A 22,309-nucleotide genomic window follows, 5' to 3' on the forward strand; every position below is an offset into this window, starting at 1 on the left:
GAAAATGTTTGCTGCTGCTCCATCACAAAAGTGACGTCATCATCATTATCATCCTCATCGTCCCTCCGTCTTTTCAACCGATTTCCAGTCTCACCAATATCTCCTTCTAATCGATGCATCCTCCCCAATCAATACAAAAAACCAATTCAGTCTCGTGATAACGTCAACGGTGTTAAGTCTGGAAAAGAAAAATAATTTAAAATTAACATGCAGAATAACGCCTCAGAACTGTTCTTATCGTTTAAAATAACATTAGAAGATTAGTATTATACATCAATTTTTCTTTCTTTTAAAATAAAAAGTAAAAGTAATTTACTGAATAAATATATGAAATAAAATATTTGATAATTATGTTTAATCAAAAAGCGAAAATTTTACGTAATCCTAATAATATAATATGGTAATACTCATATGCTTTTCATTACCTCATTATCATCGCTGATATCCAAGCTGATATTTAATCCGTCGGGTTATTCGCGAATCATCCGTAATGCTCCGTACAATGATCTGTGTCAGCCTTTCCGATATTTTATACCCCGGCGGCACGCTCGGCGAAAATTCATCGTGCACGCATCTGTCATTGCTGTACGTACTCGCGGTCACGTTGCACTTGATCAGTATGATATTCACGTTAATGATATTTATCGGCACATCCGACTCGTGTTACTGTCGCGGATCCAACACGCGATTCGACGAAAATCTCAGCAGCGAGCCAATGTTGTGAGGTTCTGCAAAATTTATCCGATAGGCGCATTTGATTTCACTTCTCAACTATTGTTGTTGGCGCGAATAACCAATGGCAACTCTTTATCCTCCTTGCTCTTCGCATCGTGAGAACGTAAAATTTTACGCTTCATATATCACTCTATATCACGTAATTTGTACGATCCTTCGAAAATGACAATTTCCTCGTTGCCATAGTACGTAGGCTGCTGGAAAAGTTTCTGCAAACAATATGAAAAAAAAAATGTAAAATTCGGTAAATGGCTTTATTGTTTTTCGAAGTATTCGCCTTTAAGATCGATACATTTTTGCATACGAACCAATTTTGGAAGCATTTTTTCCACTAAGGCTGTAACCTCAGAAATCAGTGTAAGAAATGTTTTAACAGCTGCTTCAGGCGACTCAAATCGCTCACCACACATCTTATTTTTAATGTTTGGGAACAAAAAGAAGTCATTAGGTGATAAATCAGGTGAATACGGACAATGAGTCATCAATTCGACATTATTACTGGATAAAAAATCAACGGTTTGACGTGCTGTGTGACAGCTGGCGTTGTCATGATGAAAAATGATGCGACGATTTCGGTTTGTTCTACGCAATTCATTTATGACTTATGGCAAACAAATTGTTGTATACCAATCAGTATTTACAGTCCTTCGATCCTCTAAAGCCACGGTTGTCACATGTTCGGTATAACCGAAGAAACAAGCAATCATTTGCTTGGCAGCACTGCGTGAACGAACAACTTTTGTTGGTTTCGGTTTATTTTGAAATACCCAAACAGTGGATTGTTGTTTACTTTCGGGCTCATATGAATGATCCATGTTTCGTCCCCAGTAACGATGTCGTAGACCAAATTTGACCGACCTCGGTTGAATTTCTTGAGCATTTGCTGCATTTAACACGAGTCTGTTTTTGAGCTTCGGTCAAATTGTGTGGGATCCAACGACTGCAAAGTTTCTGTACGCTCAAGTGATCATGCAAAATCGTATATATTGCTTTCATGTCAATGCCTAAAGATGCCTGAATCTCGCGATATGTTATATGCCGGTCTCGCTCAATCATTTCATGCACAGCATCAACATTAGTGGCAACAACAGACGTGGCTGAACGACCTTCACGGAATTCATCACTAAGAAAGGTACGTCCACGCTGGAATTCAGCAAACCAATTATAAACAGTCCTATTGGATGATGCTTCATCCCCAAAAGCCAAATGAAGTCGATCGATACATTGTTTCGGAGTTAGATTACATTTGTAATTGTAAAAAATCATTGCCCGAAAATTTTCACGCGAAATTTCCATTTTCTTATAAAATAACTTCTTTTAAAATACTATGCAAACAAAACTAGTTGGCTTGGGTACAAACTGTCAATTGAATTATAGGTTAAAAACGTCTAATTTTACGGATATGATAGTAACAGAACGTTGGCGCCACTGGAAGTACTAGATTGCAGAAATTTTTCCAGCAACCTATGTAAATCTTATTGTTAAATTTATATTAGCTAGAGTATAGTACGTTTCAATATCAGACCGAGCTCGTAATCGCCATCACCTAAATCTACCAAGCGGGAAGTAGCTCATAGTGAAGATGCTACTCTGCCGGTAAACATCAGCGACATGTTTAAAACAAGCACTGAGTTAAACAGCGCAATGTCGGTTCTTAAATTGCTTGTCAACCGTTCGTAGAAACTGTAGACAAAGTAGCTTGCAATTTTTCTGACTGTAATGTTGATGAGGCGTGCGATTGTACTCGATTACACCAGGTACTATTCAAGTTCCTTCGGCGGTCGAAGATTGCCGAAACTGTCAAAGTACATGACGCGATTCCCTCTTTTCGCATACGCTATCCAATGCGTACCGGATCCCTTGGCATTATCCAGATACCATTCTCGTTTTGACGTACTCCTTCAATTGGTAATGTAGTACGTATAAAGATGCCTCTAAAATACGAAATGCGCATACGGTTTGCAAATTGTTGCAGTTGCACATTGGTAGTTACTCCCCTCGGCATTTTTAAAGTTTCATCGACGTTTTTTTTTTCTACGCGCAATATCTTGTCCGCGATTGCAGGGAGCGAGATAAACGGCCTTCCATGACCCGATTATGACGTTGTAGTTCTTCCAGCTGACGCTGCGTCGCTTTGTTATCGTTTACTGTCTTGGCAACTCTCGCCGCGCCACTGACCAATGACCCGAGAATGTCGAGTAGCGGTAGAACGGGCAGGACGCCGCTGCGTTTCGCTGTCGGATGTATTCGTTTACTCTTCTTCTTTTTCCTTGTTTTCAAACCTTTCATACCAATCTTCGTTTTGGCCTTCATAGCTGCCCAAACTGCTGTGGTTGCAGCTCTCTCTCTCTGAGAGTCGAATTACTCGTGGTAATGCGTCAGACGACAAAGATACTGAAGCACCTTATACGCGACAATGCAAATCTATTGATCCTGTTCAAATAGAACGGACCAATCTGAAACGCGTGTACAACAATTGTTAAATACCATGATGTCCTATGAGGATTTCTGCGATTTATGTCGTAAATGTTGGCAGCAAAAGTATGATGTCTACTGATTGACAAGGACAGTGCGCTTACCGATAGGCGACACAGAAAAGGATTTAATGACTTTGCAATACCGTGATGTGATCAGTTTACTTTGATAGGTTGGACAACAAATCGTGAAAAGATAACTAGGAGATTGCGAAAATGAGCAATTCGCAAAAAGTACCGCGCTTTGAAGACTAATAAAATGGAGCAAGATATTGCATTGAAGAGACATTTCAAACCTATTATCGATTCGCTGAAACAGATTGTTGAAAACACTGTTGAATCCTCCAAGGATCCTATTATGATTGACACATCCTTTTCAGGAGAAGACGAGGAACCAAAATCCAAAAGAAAACGAGCACTTTGTACGACAATCCTATACAGGCTTCCACGTCTGTGAAATCAATGTTGAGTCAATCAAAAACCGTACCATCCACTTTGAACGAAGTATCTGAAATAATACAACTGTGTGATTTATCGTATGACCACGCTCCCACCGTCGAAGAAATTTTCGAGGTTGCCGATGAACCACTCGTAACATCTATTCGACACCTGCTTGAAACATCCAAGGGACAAGAAAAGCTGCATGCAAACTATGGTCCGTTGGAACAGAAATATCTGAAAGTAGTTCTGAGTGGTAAGAAAGCCGTTAACATAGATTGTGTATGGAGTTTATTTTAGCAATGGGGGAATGATATTTGATAACAAACGTACCACCTTGTACAAAAACGACGATATTATAAAAAATGGGAAAAGATATGATGGAACGCCGAGCTTGTACGAGTTAATTTTCTTAACGTAAGTATCTGTACGGATGATGACGTACAGACTTATAAGAGCATTCTGCTGACGACAAATGTTCATTGGCGTGATCATAGTCCGAGTAATCAAGTAATGGATAGTAAGAGATACAAGTATAAGATCATAATAGCTCCATTGATAGCGCCGGGTAAAAAAGTTGAAACAAAAATAAACAAAAGAGTGGATTTATCGCGTACGATGACGCTAAACGATAATAAAATCGACTATATCCATTGGGACGATTCCAATGAAATTGTGGATCGTCTGCGATTGCTCGAGGCCTCGCGCCAGGTGGGTCACAATGGTCACGACAACGAAATTCTATCAATTATCGAAGAGTTTCGCGAAATCGGTCTGATTATAAATTAATCTCGTTCTACATACATTCAATTGACATATAGTAATGCCAATCAACAAGTTTGAACTATCGCTTGGAGGAGAAAGCGAATTGCACTATCAGTGGCGTGGATTGCTCAGAAATCATGTGTGCGTTCATGTGATAACGTTCTTTGCATAGCAGCTGATTTTAACGCAAAGTCGCGCAAGATTTGACGAGTAGCGCTACCGGTAGATAATGATGACGCAGCAAACGATACGTGCAGCAGAGTGTTCAAGATTTGAAAGATCGTCTAAAAGATCGTCTGAAATCGAGAAGAAGATTGTAGCCTTACAAAATAATGTCTAAGTTATGCTAAACAAACTTGAAAAGATGATTCGAGAAGTGCATCGTGCCGAATAATTATCTGCAATGTCTAAGAAACGTCTGCTGATTGATGAATTGCATGCTCCGGCGAGAAAAAATTTTCTGCGAAGACACGTCACAGTACACGAATATGATAACCTGTGACAGGCGGATATGGTCGAGATGCGTCCTTATACATGATTCAACAGAGATTGTTCACACTATTGTGTTTGTCAACACTATTCTCACCGTTATCAACGTGCTGAATAAGCACACATGGGTCGTGCCGCTCAAAGCCAAGAGCGGGAACGAGATGACGAAGGCGATTGCAAAGATAATACGAGACAATGGAAAATGTCCGAAAAATTTGCATACTGACAGAGAAAAGAAATTTTACAATTCGAATGTGCAGAAACTCTTGAAGAATTGCCATACACGTTGTTGCTCGAGTAACCGCTTGTGTAAAATCTATTTATATCGTGTTTTATGATATCGTAGACGTCGTCACATTCTATATTATATATAAGGCTATCAGTATCGGTATACATAATTTTGCAGTTTTCGCGAAAGTGGTGCCATGTACTCGTAATGAAATTCGTACAAACACGTCTTGGATATGTCGAGGATGCACATACCCATGTATATTAGTTTATCAAACTTCACCTCGAAAATTTTTTCAAAATCATTTTTGGCCACTATTCTAAATTTTGTGTTTACAGTAAGTCAAGTAAGAGCGTAGTCGGCCTTATTTAAAGCTAATAAAAGATATCGCCCTAAATCTATCATGAATCTATAGAGGACACCTTTGTCCTTGATGCACTATCAAGGAAGATTCAGTTGTCATTGAACTTTCTTAAGAGAATCACATTAAGCGCCATGAGTACCAAATACGCATCACGCTATGAAGCTGTGTTCCTCTGCACTCACCCGAAAGGTCCAAAAATGTCACAATTAGCGGCTCCTAAATATATGAAAAAGTCGAAATCATTCGTACAGAAGTGAGTGCAGCGATATAATGTGGCAAAAAATGTCGATGATTTACCGGAACGATATGCTCGATATGCAAAGTGGACAAAAAAGACTATAAAAAAATAGTAAATCTGTTTTCGCGGAATCCTGGCTTAACACTGCGTCAAGGACAAGCAAAATTGAAGCAGAAAGGTTTCGTATGAAACTATTCGAACCTATCTCAAGGCTAATAACATGAAGTGATACAACACAGTGAAGAAACCTCTGTTGAATGAAAAACATGTGACGAAGCGACTCGCTTGGGCGCGCGAGAACATTGATCGAGACTTTAGCAACGTAATTTTTACGAATGTTCCATATGGGCACGTTGTACCTTCAAACGAGCCTGGTCAACTTCCAGAAATAAAATTGTCGAGCGGATCGTTAAACATGGAGTAAAGGTGCATCTTTGGGGCTGCTTTTCAAAGCAGGGTTTCGGCATTTTGTACTTGTTTACTTGCAACCTGAACGCCGAGAAAATGCTCGAAATCTACAAAAAGGGTTTGTTACCGTCTGCTGAACGTTAGTTCATCGATAAAAATGAGGATTGGATTCTGCAGGAGGACAACGATTCAACACCCAAACACCGCAGCAAGCTCTGTACCGAGTGGAAACAACAATCTGGCATAGTTACACTGGATTGGCCGTCGCAGTCGCCCGACGCAAATCCTATCGAAAATGTGTGGGCATACATTAAGCACAAGCTTCGTGAAAAACGCACTTACACTTTAAAGCAGCTATCTCGCGAGATTCGACGGATTTGGAGAACCTTATCGTTAGAATATGCCGTTAATTTGGTCGAAAGCATGCCTCGAAGATGTCAGGCAATTATGCATTGATGCCGATGGTCGCATTACTAATGTAATTGCATCTTTGATTTGATCGAGTACTATACATATATCCATATACAAATTTTATTTAATACATTTTTTTATAAATTAACTCGACCACGCTCTTACTTGACTTACTGTAGTTCTATATACAATAATCGCGTAGCCATAGAGATTGCATGAATTGCAGTATACGGTGAACCTTTGTGATACGGAGACCGTGACTAGTACACTACTGCAGGTTACGATAATGTATGACGTAACGCTGTTCATCGCATAATGTTGCTTGTCATTGAGGAGCTTGTCATCGCACTTGCTTGGTGGTTTTTCTCGTGTCAGACAGAATAGTAGGTCGATGTGCGCGTCATGAAGATGTTACGGGTACTCCGCGTCCATCTCGAGAATATAGCTTGTTGCCGAATCTAACGCGATGGTCGTAAAGTCAATATTTTGTACATCGTCAACCCATCGAAAATCGGCGTAAGGCAATGGTTGACACATTGCCCAACTATACAGATTGTTGATGTCATAGTACAATGACGTGTCAAGTACGATGACGGTTTTGATGGATCGTACGACGGCATATATTTGTTGTTGGCTCTCGCGTACCTGTTCGAACTCTGACTCAGACCACCGCATATATTGCGCTTGATAAACGTGACCATATCAATGTCTATGAGCAGTTCAAATCTTACACCCGTGTGCTTTAACATGGCGTCCCACGAAGTTCGGTAAGGTGTAATAATACGTGGAGCCCATAACTTGCGACGCAACTATCGCGGAAATTTTCAAAGACGTCGGCCAACAACAGTACTCCCATTTTCAGATATAAGTCGCTATATTGACCGAGTGTCCGGATGGCGAACCGCTGCCACACGGCGTGCGCGTAAGCGTTCTCAGATACCGTGTCGTCTGTGAACTCTAAAACGACTTGCGATGCGGCAAACACAGCTAATCCAACTTTTCGATACAGTCAATGTATTCTTACGGAAAGACGCCTTTTTATGTCAAAAGATTAAAATTTTCTTCTGATAAATTGGAAAATTCGTGTTGCAGTATCCGTAACTTATCTTTACTGAGAAAAGATGTCAATTTGTCTAAACTAGAAGCGAGAAATCTGAATGAATCTATAAATCGTAATTTTACATAATTTCTTAAATCAATTTTGGTACTATTGACATGTTTAGTAAACGAGATCTATTTTTCTTCAGTTATCGGTAAAAGATCAACGCGTCCTTCGTACACGATGGCAATTTCCTTGATAATGAAATGCGTCGTAGCTCGATAAGTTATGGAAAACTACGGATATGCAATGTGAATCCCTATAATTTAGACTGTACTTTGAGTGCGCGGGTCCTCTGTACGAGGGTAAGTCAATAAGTTTTTAGAAAAACATAGTAAAACACATTTTTTTTGATCGATTCATTTTTATTTCTCAACATAGTCTCCTTTCAGCTCGATACACTTGATCCAACGATTCTCCAACTTTTTCAAGCCGTCTGAATAATATGATTTGACCAACCCTTCAAAATAAGCCTCTGTTTCGGCGATGAGCTGCTCTCTGGTGGAGCTGCTCTCTTTCCTCCGAACCATTTCTTCAGGTTTGGAAACAGGAAATAGTCGCAGGGGGCTAAATCTGGCCAATATACTGGATGGGGAAGCAATTCGCAGCGGAATTCGTTGAATTTGGCCATCGATGCCGGGCACGTGTGAATTGTCTTGATGGAAGAGTACTTTTTTGTTCACCAAATGGGGATGTTTTTTCTTTAAAATATTATTGAAACGGTCCATAAGGTAGTAATCGCTATTGATCGTTTGCTTCGACAGAAGGTAATCGATATGAATTATACCGGGTGCATTCCAAAAAACTGTGACCATTACCTTTCCGATTGATTTCACGGTCTTCGCCTTCTTCGGAGCTTCGAATTATTATTATTATTATTGTTGTTGTTATTCTTATTATTGTTATTATTATTATTTCACGTACCTGTCGCAGAAATATTTCCTGTTCTTGTTTCCGATTATCTGCGATCTCAAGGCGGGATAGATCTTTAATCAGCGCGAAATGTTCCGCGTTGTCATCCTCTACATCATCTAAGAGATTCACATGCTTGCTCCTTTTTCCGTCAGCGAGTCGTATCGGCACAATCCCCTTCTCAATGGTGTAGACGTTGATGGAAATGTCTATCGCCTAGATATCTCATGTCATGAAAAAAATCTTAAATTACGCTAACAAAGCAGCTAATAGTTTGATAAAATTGCAAATGTTGCATTTTTGCAGGTGTTGTATCAAATTGATGATGTCATCGCCAAAATATGTTAATGTCCTTAAAAAAGTTTCTTATATTACGCTGACAAAGTAATTGTATATTAGTTGAAATTGCACTATTTGGCAATGTTGCATTCAATTATATCATATTATATATATATTATTTGACAACGTCGCATGTATATCATATTACATTAATCATTGTTATTGCAAAAAATGTTAATTGCCCTTGAAAAAATTGTTTATGTTACGCTGACAAGGCCATATTGAAACTTGCAAATTTGCTGACACTGCAATTTGTGGTGTTAGATTACATTAATGTCATTACCGGATGTCTCTAAAAATCTTTTGTTACAAAAAACTTTTGGAGGGGATAAGATTTAAACAGAGATTGGAGCAACGATACTGCATCAGTCGCTCAGACAGATTCATTTTGCAGTGATCTCCAGGGCAATGAATTCATATGACTCATTCAACATGAGTCGAGCAAATAAGTATTTCAATTATATTTGTTTATGAACATTTTTTTCTCTATATATTGCTTATTTATTTGTTTTTTTTTTTATTATAGCGCGTCTTCTCGTACCATTTTGACAATACTATTAACGTTGACACCGATGGCTTACAAATGTCTGGAAATCGGGATCGCTATGGGACCAATGTCTTACGTAGAAATTGCGATTGGCTATGCCCGAGGCATTATCCTGCCGCATGCTACTTGGATGGCGTTCATTGAGAAACGGGCAGATATCCAGCGATTGATGCAGTCATCTACGATGCATCATCGAAGTAATAATACTGGACCTTGTCATTGAAGTTGTTAAAATACGTGATGTTGTTAATGTGAAGTTATCATTATGTGATAAGTGTTTACATATGAAACCGCCGACTATACTTTTTATGCTTGAACTCGAACAATATGTCAAGCACATATATTTCGATTTGTGTCAATATACTAATATTGTAAGTGATAAATTTAAATATTTTGTGACTTATTTGCATCAAAACTGTAGAAATAACAAAAGTGATGCTATAGATATTTTGTGTAAAATTTACGATAAAAATTCATATATTGAGTGCGAATTGATAGTATATGCTGTAGATAATATTGTATATAATGCATTACATGAAAAATAAATATTTAAAATAAAAATATCTCTGTGTCTGCAATTAATCGTTCTTTCTTCGCGGCATCATATTATGCGTGCGTCATCACGTGCGACACCATCACGCACGACACTATCGAGCTCTCTAAAATAATAATATAATTCGGCAGAATAAAAAACTATTTTATGAATAATTGCATGTAATAAATGTTGAAGAGAAGATTATGTAAGAAGAAGATGGCGACAATTGAGAGATAGTATATATAGTAAGTATAGCGTAGTGGGAACCGTGTTTGGCGATGAGGACCGGCGGCGGCGGACCGCGCCCGGAGGCGGACGTGCTCATAGGCGGCGACGGGAACTGGCGGATCGTGTCCAGTGGCGGCAGATCGCGCCCGGCGGTCATTGACCCCGCGCCACGTCTTCATCGGACGCAAGTTCTCGCATACTTTCACTACGTAATTTCCGATTACATAATTTTGGCTATATAATTTCCCGCATCCGGGACATCCTTGTTCTCCCACACCGCCATCCCCGCGACGTTACCTACTGTGACATCATTTTCCTCCTCCTCGCTTGTGACGTCACCCCCTCACCTAGTAACGTTACCCTCTGTGACGTTATCTATCTCCCCCCTCCCCCTGTAACGTCACTCCCTCGCCTAGTGACGTTGTCCCCTGCCCCTCGCTGCCTCTCAGTGGACCCGAGTTAGAACCCCCTTTATTACCCTACTAATAACCCTATGTCAAAAAGAATGTATATATTATATATTTTTTTTGAGGATCGCTGATTACAAATCTGGAGTCAGTTTAGCAAAATTCAATATACTGGACCAAAATTTAAAAAAATGCTTTGTTTACCTTGAAAATTGTACAGGGGCTTTTTGAATCGTTGATTACGAATTTGCAATCAAATTTTCAACAGATGGATCCAACATGCCGGACTAAAAATAAAAAAAAATGTATTTGTCTTGAGAATCGATGTATGAGGGTTTTTGGGGTCGATGATTACAATTTTGAATTAAAATTCCCGAAATAAGTTACCTACTCGGCATGTAATGTTACCGCAATGTTGCAAGCTTCGGTTATGGTACAGAAATATTTCAGCAATATTTCAATTGCAATATTACACTTGAAACGTTGCTATATAACTTCCGTGAACCGTTTCAGTAACATTACTGACTTGGTGTAATGTTACATTGAAACATTTCAGCAACGTTGCTGAAATATAATATACTGAATGGATTAGCAGATTCAATATAGTGCATCAAAATATCAAAGTGCTTTATTTATCGTCAAAAATGATATTCAAATCGGTTTTAAATCATTGACCAAGCGTGAAATTATATTTTTGAAGTTCAAGTTAGCATATTTGATATATGTTGGGTCATTCATTCTGAAAATGATTTATTCATTCCACAAATTGGTACAGAAGATTTTCTGAATGATAATTACTGTATTAAAGACAGATTTATTACGGTTCATTAAATATTTTTTAGGCTACATGAAAATTAATGTATAAGAATATGCACGCTTAACAGTTATCAGTTTTATTTGATATTTTTTATTTTATATTAATAGATTCAGTTTTCAACTTTCTTCTAAATTTTTATTCAAAGTAATAAAAAATTTTAAACTAATATAAATACTCTTATATAAGTCCAGGGTAACTAAATTTTGACATTTTGATACAAAAAATCTTATTTTCCATTATTCTCAAATGCTTAGTTGAAATTCAGCAAATTAGATGATAATTGTCTCTTTTAATAAAATATTCTTCAAATCACACGTCCGCAACTTGGATTCTTTCTTTTTAGATAATCATTGAAATCATTACACAGGTTTTTAAATTCTAAATGAAAATGAGGTTAATCCTAACTGAAAACTTATGAATAATTTCAATGTTTCAAGATATAATTCAGTGACAATAACATCATATTACGCAATAATTTATCTGTAAACTCAACTAAAATACAAAGTGCTTTTTTTTGTCATATACAATTGAAAAGTAACAATGACTGACGAAAGTAATATTCTTGATCAATTGGATGCAGAGGAAAACGAGTTTGTAGATATTTCTACTGATTGTGGATCAGATGACGGATTATTTGAAAGAGACAGTGAAGTCAATGATTCTGATGAGGAAATTTAATTGATCCTAAAGATCTAGAATTTTCTAACTATAACCAAAAAGATCAAATTAATAATCCATCTGATCGAGAATGTGCCTTTGAGTATACGTAGCAAATATGGATGGAATCTAGGAATTCGTTACAAGACCAGCAGAGAAAGTTGAATTTAGCAAGTCTGTAGGTGCAAATCTATTTAAAAATATTAAAAGTCCGTCTGACATATTTCTCTATCTGCTTTCTCGTGATTTAATCAATGGCATTATCAATCAAACAAATTTATATACTGTACAGGAGAAAAAAAATTTTTTTCACCAGTGAAGAAATCAGCGATACTACATTTTTAGGAATAAATATTTTGATGGGAATCAAGAAACTTCCTTTTTATCGAGACTATTGGTCTAATAATACACAACTCAATGATTTATACATAAGTAAACTTATGCTCGTCAATCGTTTTAGTTTAATTCTCAACAATTTTCACGTCAACGATAACAGTAAAGAATTACCGAGGAATGATCTGAATTATGACAAACTTTACAAATTGAGACCAATGATAACTGTACTAAATAATAACTTTCAAACGTTGTAGAAACAACGCACAAAAATCAATTTGTTGATGAAACAATGATCAAGTTCAAGGGTAGATCTTCAATGAAGCAATATATGTCAGCCAAGCCTGTAAAATGAGGTTACAAAGTTTGGATACGGGCTGATGAGTCAGATTTTATCTGCGAATTCGAAATTTATAAAATTATGAAAGACAATGAAAGTTGCAGACTGGGTAAAAGAGTAGTAATCAATCTAATGAAATTGATTGTAGGTGGATTCTATCATATATATTTTGATAACTTTTTTCAAGTCTTTACGATCAAATGATATTTTTGTATGTGGCACTATATATCAGAAAAAACTTACCTAAACAACAAAAGCCAGATAAACAATAGAAAGAGGAGATAGCGAATACCGTACATCTTACAATGGTTTGACAACAAAGTTGTACATTTTGTATCGAACTTCCATGATCTGTGTGAAATTGGAATTGTCAATCGTCGTCAGAAAGATAGATCACTCAAGGAAATATCAAGTTCTAAAATTATATATGATTATAACATAAATATGGGATATGTTGATAAGGCTGATCATTTGTTGTCTAACTATTTATTCAATCGATAGGAAATTAAAAAAATGGTGGCATCGAATTTTGTCCTAATAGAATTTTTCCTAATAGAAATAACTATTGTCAATGCACATATTATTTATTCTGATAAAGGTGCTAAAAAATCATTGAAAAATTTCAAACTATAACTTGTGGATGAGCTAGTCGACTATAACTAGAAATTAAAAAGAGGTAAAAAACGTAAAATGAAGAATATTTCTCTCATGAAACCACAAATACCATTGCAATAATGGCAAGCAAATCATCTACTCTTATATGACAATACTCGAAAACGTTATACTTATTATAGCACAAAAGAACATCTGTTTTACACGATTTGGATTTGTATGACATGTAAAGTTTTTTTTTGCTTGAATGAGAATCGAAATTGTTTCTTACCATATCATTCAGAATAAAAATACGTTGATTTTTCAATAATTTGATTTATCACACAATCTTTGAAATAAGTGTGGATTAGACGTAAACATTTTTTTATCGTAAACAATTATTTAAAAAAAATGAGAAAATACATACTTATAATTTGAAAAAATAAGTTTACATTGAGAATTACAAATTTTTTTATCACAAAAACATTCATAAAAATAAAAAAATATATAAATTAGATAAATAAAAAATGTATAACAAGAATAAGTAAAATAAATAAAGTTTTTTTATATATAATAAATTATAAATAAAGAAAATATTTACAAAAGCTTTTTCTTCGGGGAAAGTCTTCTTGTCATAGGTATTGCACGCATTTGTCTTACTTCACAGTAGAAGATCTTGAAAGAAGAAAAACTGCACGCTTATCATTACAATCGCGTGCAACACCTATGATAAGAAGATTTTTCCCGAAGAAAAAGAAAATTTTTGTAAAAATTTTCTGAGGAGAGTAAACAAGGATCCGGAATTTTCTACTCGTGTGATATTCAGCGACGAGTCGCTGTTCACACAAAAAGGGATATTTAACTTTACAATATGCATATATGGAATGACGAAAATACTAGTCACTCGACACAGAAATTTTCAAGTCCGATGGAAAATTAATGTTTGGGCAAGCATCATGAGTACGAACATACTGGGTCCAGTAATTTTGTTAAATATTCTAGATCACGTGGCGTATAAGAACTTTTTGACAGAAAATTTTCCGGATTTTTTGAAAGAAGTTCCATTAGCAGAGAGAAATAGAATCATATTCCAACAAAATAGTGTTGAACTACATAACGCCAGAGTCGTCATCAATTATTTAAACGAGCAATTTCCTGGACGTTGGATGGGCCGGTATAGCCTAACATCTTGCCCCTTAAGATCTCCGGACCTTAATCCATTGACTTTTTCCTATGGGGATATTGCAAAGAAATTATTTACAGAAAGCTTCCCGAGGATATCGATGATTTGAATACCAAACTTCATTATGCCAATTGGATATCGATGACAGTATGCTGCAGAAGACTCAAATGAATTGAGACAAATGAGAGCCTGTATCGCAATGGATGGTGGTCACTTTGAACATCTTTTATGAAGAAAGTTCTGCCAGACAATATTTAATCTGCCTTTTTCAGGGCAACTAATTGTTTTATTTTGAGAAACATTCTCTGTGATTTGCAAATTTAAAAAAAGTCGAATGTAAAATAAAATACTTAGAAAAATTATACTTATTTATACAATTATTAATAAATAATAAAAAATTTGCATTTGCAACGTTTTTCAATAATTGTATTAATCAATATTTGTATAAGGTGTAGTAAAAAGAAATCTATTATTTTTGCATTAAATTGAAGGCTTTATTTAGCATAGTTAGAATGATCCGATTTAGGTCAAATATGCACCGTTTTGTTCGATAACTTGTTGCCATTTTGAAGGTAATTTCATTATGCCTCTCTCATAGAAACCCTCGTCCCTATTGGCAAAAAACTGGGACAGTCGATTTTCACAAGCTTCTCTTGAGGCGAATTTTTCACCAGCAAAATCATTCGCCATAGACAGGAACAGGTGGTAATCACTTGGTGCCAGGTCCGGACTATAAGGTGGATGCATAAGAACCTCCCAACCAAGAAGCTCCCGGAGTTTCTGGAGAGTCACTATCGATGTATGTGGCCTGGCGTTGTCTTGATGGAATTCCTCTCCCATTGGCCAAAGCTGGCCGCTTCTGGGCGATTGCTTCTTTCAGACGGTCCAATTGTTGACAGTACAGGTCCGAATTAAGAGTTTGGCCGTAGGGGAGCAGCTCATAGTAGATGATTCCCTGCCAATCCCACCAAACACACAGCAAAACCTTCCTGATCGTCAATCCTGGCTTGGCCACCGTTTGCGCCGGCTCATCGCGATTCGACCACGACCGTTTTCGCTTGACGTTGTCGTAAGTGACCCACTTTTCATCACCAGTAACCATTCGCTTCAGAAATGGGTCGATTTTGTTGCGATTCAGCAGCGATTCGCAGATGGAAATTCGGTCCATGAGGTTTTTTTGCGTTAACTCGTGTGGCACCCATACATCGAGCTTCTTTTTGTATCCAGCCTTATTTAAATGGTTCCAAACGGTTTTTTGTGCAATGTTTAGCTCCTGGGCAATCGAAACAGTGCTTACATGACGGTCGGACTCGACGATTTCCATTATTTTATCGACATTTTCGACAATTGGCCTTCCAGAGCGTGGTGCATCTTTGACATCAAAATTACCGGAACGGAATCGACGAAACCAAAATTGCGCGATATTGACTATTATAGTATCAGGACCATAAACACTATTCACATTTTCAGCCGCCTGGCTTGCGTTTTCGCCTTTATCGAAGAAAAACTGTAAAATATGGCGTATTTTCTCTTTGTTGGTGTCCATCTTTGACACGCGCTCAAACAATACTGACTCAAGCAATCACAAAACTGTCTGAGAAGTTTTTTTAGTACGAAATCTTATCTTTCTAACGCCATTTGGCGTAACCCGATCGCACTTATACAACGCGAGATACAGATTACTAAAGCCATCTATTGGAAAAATAATAGATTTCTTTTTACTACACCTTATATTAATCTAAATTATATTAATTGATATTTTTATTTGTGAATTGCCGCGTTCTGACTTCAGACTTCTGAACACGTTCGACACAGTGTTACCACAATAGTAACCAAAATCAATTAGCTCGCTACAGTCAAGTAAACACATGTTGTGTGTTCGTCGTGTAAACACGTGTTCCTCTCTTCGATTAATTTCCACGCTCCTTAGTAGCGATTGATAGTTATTCACAGTGATTAATTCATCGATTTGGTAATAAATCTTGTTTGCTCAATCAAGTGAGTGAACAGAGTGTGTGATGTGGTCGAACTTAAATAAAGAAACGGAGTATCGTTAATTACGCAAGAAGGATCTGTTTCATCATAAGAGGAATCAGCAGAAAGTTATACCTAATAATGCGTAAGTATGCACGCTCAAACTTGATTCATGTTCCATCTCTCTCGTTCTCTCTCTCTCTCTCTCTCTCTCTCTCTCTTTCTCACGCACGCACGCACGCAAGCACGCACGCACGCACGCACGCACGCATGCACGCACTTTAAATATGTTTCGTAATTTTAACTTGAAACTGATATTTCATTACAAAATATAAATAATAAAGAGCATACAGCCACAACAATAGATGTTAACGCAAGTCATATTTAAAATTCACAAATAAATAAGTAGACGTTTCGGTCAAGATTTGACTGTCATCAGTACACACAAGATGACAAAAAATGAAAATCTTATAAACTATAAACTAATTAACGCTAGTCGGAAGATGTTACAATACAATAATATTAAGTTAAAATTACATGAAGAATTACTAAGAAAAAGTTATATAAAATTACAAATGCAATGTTCGCAAATTAAAATGTTGAAATAATTTCTTCTCGCTTATGAATAAACAGCGTGAATAGAAGTCAAGAGAGTTGAATAATGTTTCAATCTTCTGATGTAATAATCTGTTACATTTCCCATTGTCTTAAAAAGCGATGAGAAGCTTCGTGTAAATATACGGAATTTCTAAGTTCTATTAAAAACAAAAAATCTTTTCTTTATGCTAATACCAACATTTCTAATACTATAACAGTTCGCGGCAATTAATTTGAAATTGTAATGTAACGAAACTTACCACGTATCTTATGGCACAAAAACTCACAAATAAGAATCGGAATATGTAAAGAATTTTTAATATTATATTAAAAATTACTTCTGACAATTATGAAAACCCGTCACAAGAGAGTCTATTTATATTATGCGAGGAAAGAAGAGGAAATGAAAGTGAGGGAGTAATGCTAAGTGTAAGGAGAGGAACTATTTCCAATGAGTGGGAGATAAATTTCAGGAAAGCGTTCTGTGTCACTTTATTTATTTAAGCCATTTTCTTGTCGTTTAATATGTATCATCTCAGAGACTATACTTTTATAATAAGAACGTTCGGAATCAAGAATTCTGGAGTTTTCCCAATCAATCGTGTGATCACTATCCAGTTTATGACACGAAATAACAGACAAAGAATTAGAAGATTTATTTATATCTTTAATGTGTTCTTTAAATCGCGTCTTTAGCTTCCTTTTTGTCTGACCGATATAAGAATGATTACAATCCTGACAATTAATTTTGTAAACAACATTAGAATAATCTTCTTTTTTAATTTTGTCTTTGCCAGTTTTTATGAAAGTGCTTATACTATTAATTGGTTTATATGCTATATTAAAGTCAAATTTACTTATATAGAATTTAAATTTCTCAGAAGTTTTTTTAAAATAAGGAATGGTAAAAAATTTTTTATTAATATTAGAAGAATCCGAATTAGAAATGATATTATATTCTTTAATCAACTCAAAATTCTTTTTTAAATATATAGTTTTTATCCTACTATTAATTGTTCTGAATAAAAATTTTGAAGGGTATCCGTTCTGTTGGAGAATTTTAATTAGAGAAATGATATTGTTTTCATGAAATTTAGGATGGGAAAGGAATAAAATTCTGTCTAACAACCCAATTACAACACCCTTCTTATGTTCTACAAGATGATTAGAAAAAAAGTTTAGTTATCTTCCAGAATTTGTAGGCTTTTTGTAATTGTCAAAAATAATTCTCCCATTCTCGATCAATAGTTTGACATTCAAAAAATGTATACCCCTATTATCACCATAATCGACAGTAAAATTAATACGTTCGTGGTAAGAATTGAAAGAATATAATATAGTATTTATAAGATTATTAGCAGCCGCAAAAACAATGTTATCCACATAACGATACTAAAAGAATATGCGTGGTTAATGTATGTAAAAATATTACACTCCAAGTCTTGTATTACCACGTGCGCTAAAATTGGAGAGAGAGGAGATCTCATGGGCAGACCGAATATTTGTTCATAAATAATATCATTAAACTTAAAGAAGGTAGATTTTAAAATAATAGAAATAGCTATTTTTGAACTCGTGGAGAGGAATAGACGTGTTATTGCAAATCAAGTTCCATTATCCCAAAACACTCTTTAAAGCTAATTCATTCGGAATGTTAGAGTATATGGACGAAATGTCAAAAGAAACAATTTGGTAATCTTCCTGCAAAGGCATACCATTAATTTTTTTAACCAAATTGAAATTGTTTTTAACGTTACTGAAATTTTTTTTTTTAAACTTTTGTCAATAACATCTTTTAGAAAACCAGCTAAATTGAAAAAAGGACTGTTAATGCAACTAACAATTATTCTTAAAGGGTTACCCTCCTTATGCACTTTTGGGAGCCCATAAGATCTCGGTAAATCTCCATCAGATATATATAATTTTTTATATAAAGATTGATCAATAAAACCTTATATAAGGGTTTATTTCTCTTTATAACTTAAAAATTAAGCTTCGGACGAATTTTTGCCAAAGGAAAAATTGTTCAGAAATCGGTCAGAATTCGGCCAGGAATATGTTTCTTTAAGGACAAAAGGTTATTTTGAACCACTTTGTATAAGATATAACAGAGCAAGAAATGTACGTATTGTTTTATTTAATGATTTATTTAATGTACGTAATGTTTTAATTAATGTGTGTAACGTTTCTTTGATGTATGTAATATTTTATTTGAAATTAAAAATCTGTTTTATCGACATCGATCAAGTTTGGTCATCGATTCAGTATCTCCTTAATATCGTTGTGCCGAGGAAAGTTGTGCTGACTTATATTAAGGGGGCTAACTTGTTACAGGCCGATTTTTGAACATTTCCATCATTTTCATCTACCATATTGATTCAGCCATTTTGAATTTTTTAATTTTGTGTTCAATTTCGAATAGCGAAAACTCTATAACTCTATAACCTTATAACATTTTGATAAAATTGAAAGGCTTTTATCATTTCCAAAAATGTCCATCAGACCAAAAAATCATTTCGGCACGCGTTTCTAAGGATTACATACGTAGTATATAAATTCACACAAGAATCATACAAGCATTTAAGATCTATAATAGTTAGACCGTTTAAGGCTTTGATTTCCATAATTTCTTTTATTTTTTAATTTTAAGTTCGGATTCGACATCAGCGACTCTGAAAACTTTTAAATATTATATTTCGCTGAAATCGGAAGAATTTTAACATTTCCGTAATATTTTAATCCGTCATATTGATTCAGCCATGTTGAATTTTTAAATTTTTGATTCGGATTTGATATTGATTTCGACTTTGAAATTTCGGAATCAGCAACTTTTAAAACCTTTTAATGTTACATTTTGCAATTTTTAGCATTGAATTGGAGACCTTTTAATACTTCCATCCGCCATATTAAATCAGACATTTTTTATTTTCAAATTTTACAGTTCGGATTCAGAATCCACGACTTTGAAAACACTCTAACGTTACATTTCACTGAAATCGAGTGACTTTTAGTATTTTTATTTGCCATATTCGTTTGAATTTTTTAAATTTGAGGTCCGGATTCGGAATAAACGAATCCAAAAACCTTTTAACGCTACATTTCGGTAAAATGAAAAGACTTTGAACATTTCCATAACATTGTCATCCGCCATGTTGAATCAGATATTTTTCATTTTCAAATTCTAACTTCTGATTCGAAATCCACGCTTATGGAAACCTTTTAATGCTACATTTCGTCGAAATCGAGCAACTTTTAGCATTTTTGTCTGCCATATTGGTTCAGCCATTTAAAAATTTTAAATTACGAGCCCAGATTCAAAATCAGCGACCCCGAAAACCTTTTAATACTTTATTTCACCGGAAACAAAGTACTCTAATAGCCTCAACGAAAAAGGCTTCAGGGCAGATAACACGGCAATTTTAAGATAGGAAGATCCACAATGTATGTGGTGACGTGCAAGTTTGTTGTCGCAATTGTCATAATAATTTTTTTAAGTACATTTGTAATTCACATATAGTTTTTGTTTATTCGCTTTACAATGTAGTTTTGCTCGCATATGTAATCTGAATTTATTTTTATACACTTACGTACGTCTTCGCTTGTCATCGTGCTGTAGGTGTGTTTGTCTGAGACCCGTTTCCACCAATGCAGAAACTTTAACTTTAATCTCAGTTCAACTTAATCTTTTTCTAGTTCTAAAGATTAGAAAAGACCAAGAAAAAGTTGAACCGAGATTAAAGTTAATCTACATTGATGGAAATGGGCATCTATTGCTATTAAGTCGTTATCTACTTTTACTGATATAAATATATCGTCATGGTCGAACACGGATGTCACATGAAACATGTCATACGTCGGTGATGACGTTAAAGGGAATAATAATATAGTATACCAGGTGTACAAGTATGAAATGCGGATTTAAAAAAAAAAAAACACGTTAAATTCGGAAGAATGATAAAAAGAGCTTTATTCAGAGTATGCTCCATTGCTAGTTACACATTTTTCCCATTTTTCGGGCAATTTGTGGATACCACGCCAGTAAAAATCTTCCCCCTTTGCCGCGAACCATTCATCGAACCATTTTTTCACATCCTCGTACGAACCAAAGCGCTGCTCAGTAAGTGCGTGACCCATTGATGCAAACAAGTGGTAATCGGAAGCAGCCAAGTCTGGTGAGTAAGCCGCATGGGGTAGAACTTCCCAGCTGAGTGCTTCCAACGTGTCGCGAACCGGTTTTGCCGTATGTGATGGAGCATTGTCATGAAGAAAAATGACTTCGTGTTGTCTCTTTTGGTATTCTGGTCTTTTTTCAAGCAGCGAACGGTTCAAATCGATCAATTGTTGTTGGTAGCGTCCAGCATTAACCGTTTCACCAGGTTTTAACAGCTCATAATAGACCATACCCTTCTGGTCCCACCAAACATAGAGCATCGTCTTTCTGCCAAAGCGATTCGGTCTTGCGGTCGATGTGGATGGTGCGCCTGGGTCTACCCATGATTTTTTGCGCTTGGGATTCTCAAAATAAATCCACTTTTCATCCCCACTAACGACACGATGCAAAAACGACTTCCTTTTGTATCGTGCAAGCAAAATTTCACATGTGTTTTTGCGCCTCTCCATCTGCCTGCCGTCCAACTCATGCGGTACCCATCTTCCGGTCTTCTGAATCTTTCCCATCTCTCGTAGGCGATTGGAAACAGCTTGTTGACTAACGCTCAATTGCTCTGCGAGTTGTTTTTGTGTTTGTGAATCATCTTCGTCCAACAATGCAATTCCACATCTTCGTACCTTTTTGGCGGTTTTCCGTGTTCCTTGTCTGCAACATCGAAGTCACCACTTTTAAAACGCCGAAACCATCGTTCACACGTATCTTGCGATGGAACATGTTTACCATAAGCTTCTCGAAGTAATCGGTATGATTCAGCAGCAGTTTTCTTCAAATGAAAACAAAAAATTAATGCTGTCCGCGAATGCTCTTTGTTTGGTATAAATTTCGACATATCGAAAACAGCAACACAACGCTATGCAAACACTTTTCCAATTTATCACTCGTGCGCGTCTGACACTTGTTGATGGCACTTCAAAATGGCATAACAGTCAAATCTTTATACCACACACTGCATTGATGCGCCATCTGTTTTCTCCAATCCGCATTTCATACTTGTACACCTGGTAAATATTGTTACGATCGTAGAAAGC

The sequence above is a fragment of the Trachymyrmex septentrionalis genome, unplaced genomic scaffold (genome assembly GCF_001594115.1).
Source record: "Trachymyrmex septentrionalis isolate Tsep2-gDNA-1 unplaced genomic scaffold, Tsep1.0 scaffold146, whole genome shotgun sequence".
In the NCBI taxonomy this organism is placed as follows: domain Eukaryota; kingdom Metazoa; phylum Arthropoda; class Insecta; order Hymenoptera; family Formicidae; genus Trachymyrmex; species Trachymyrmex septentrionalis.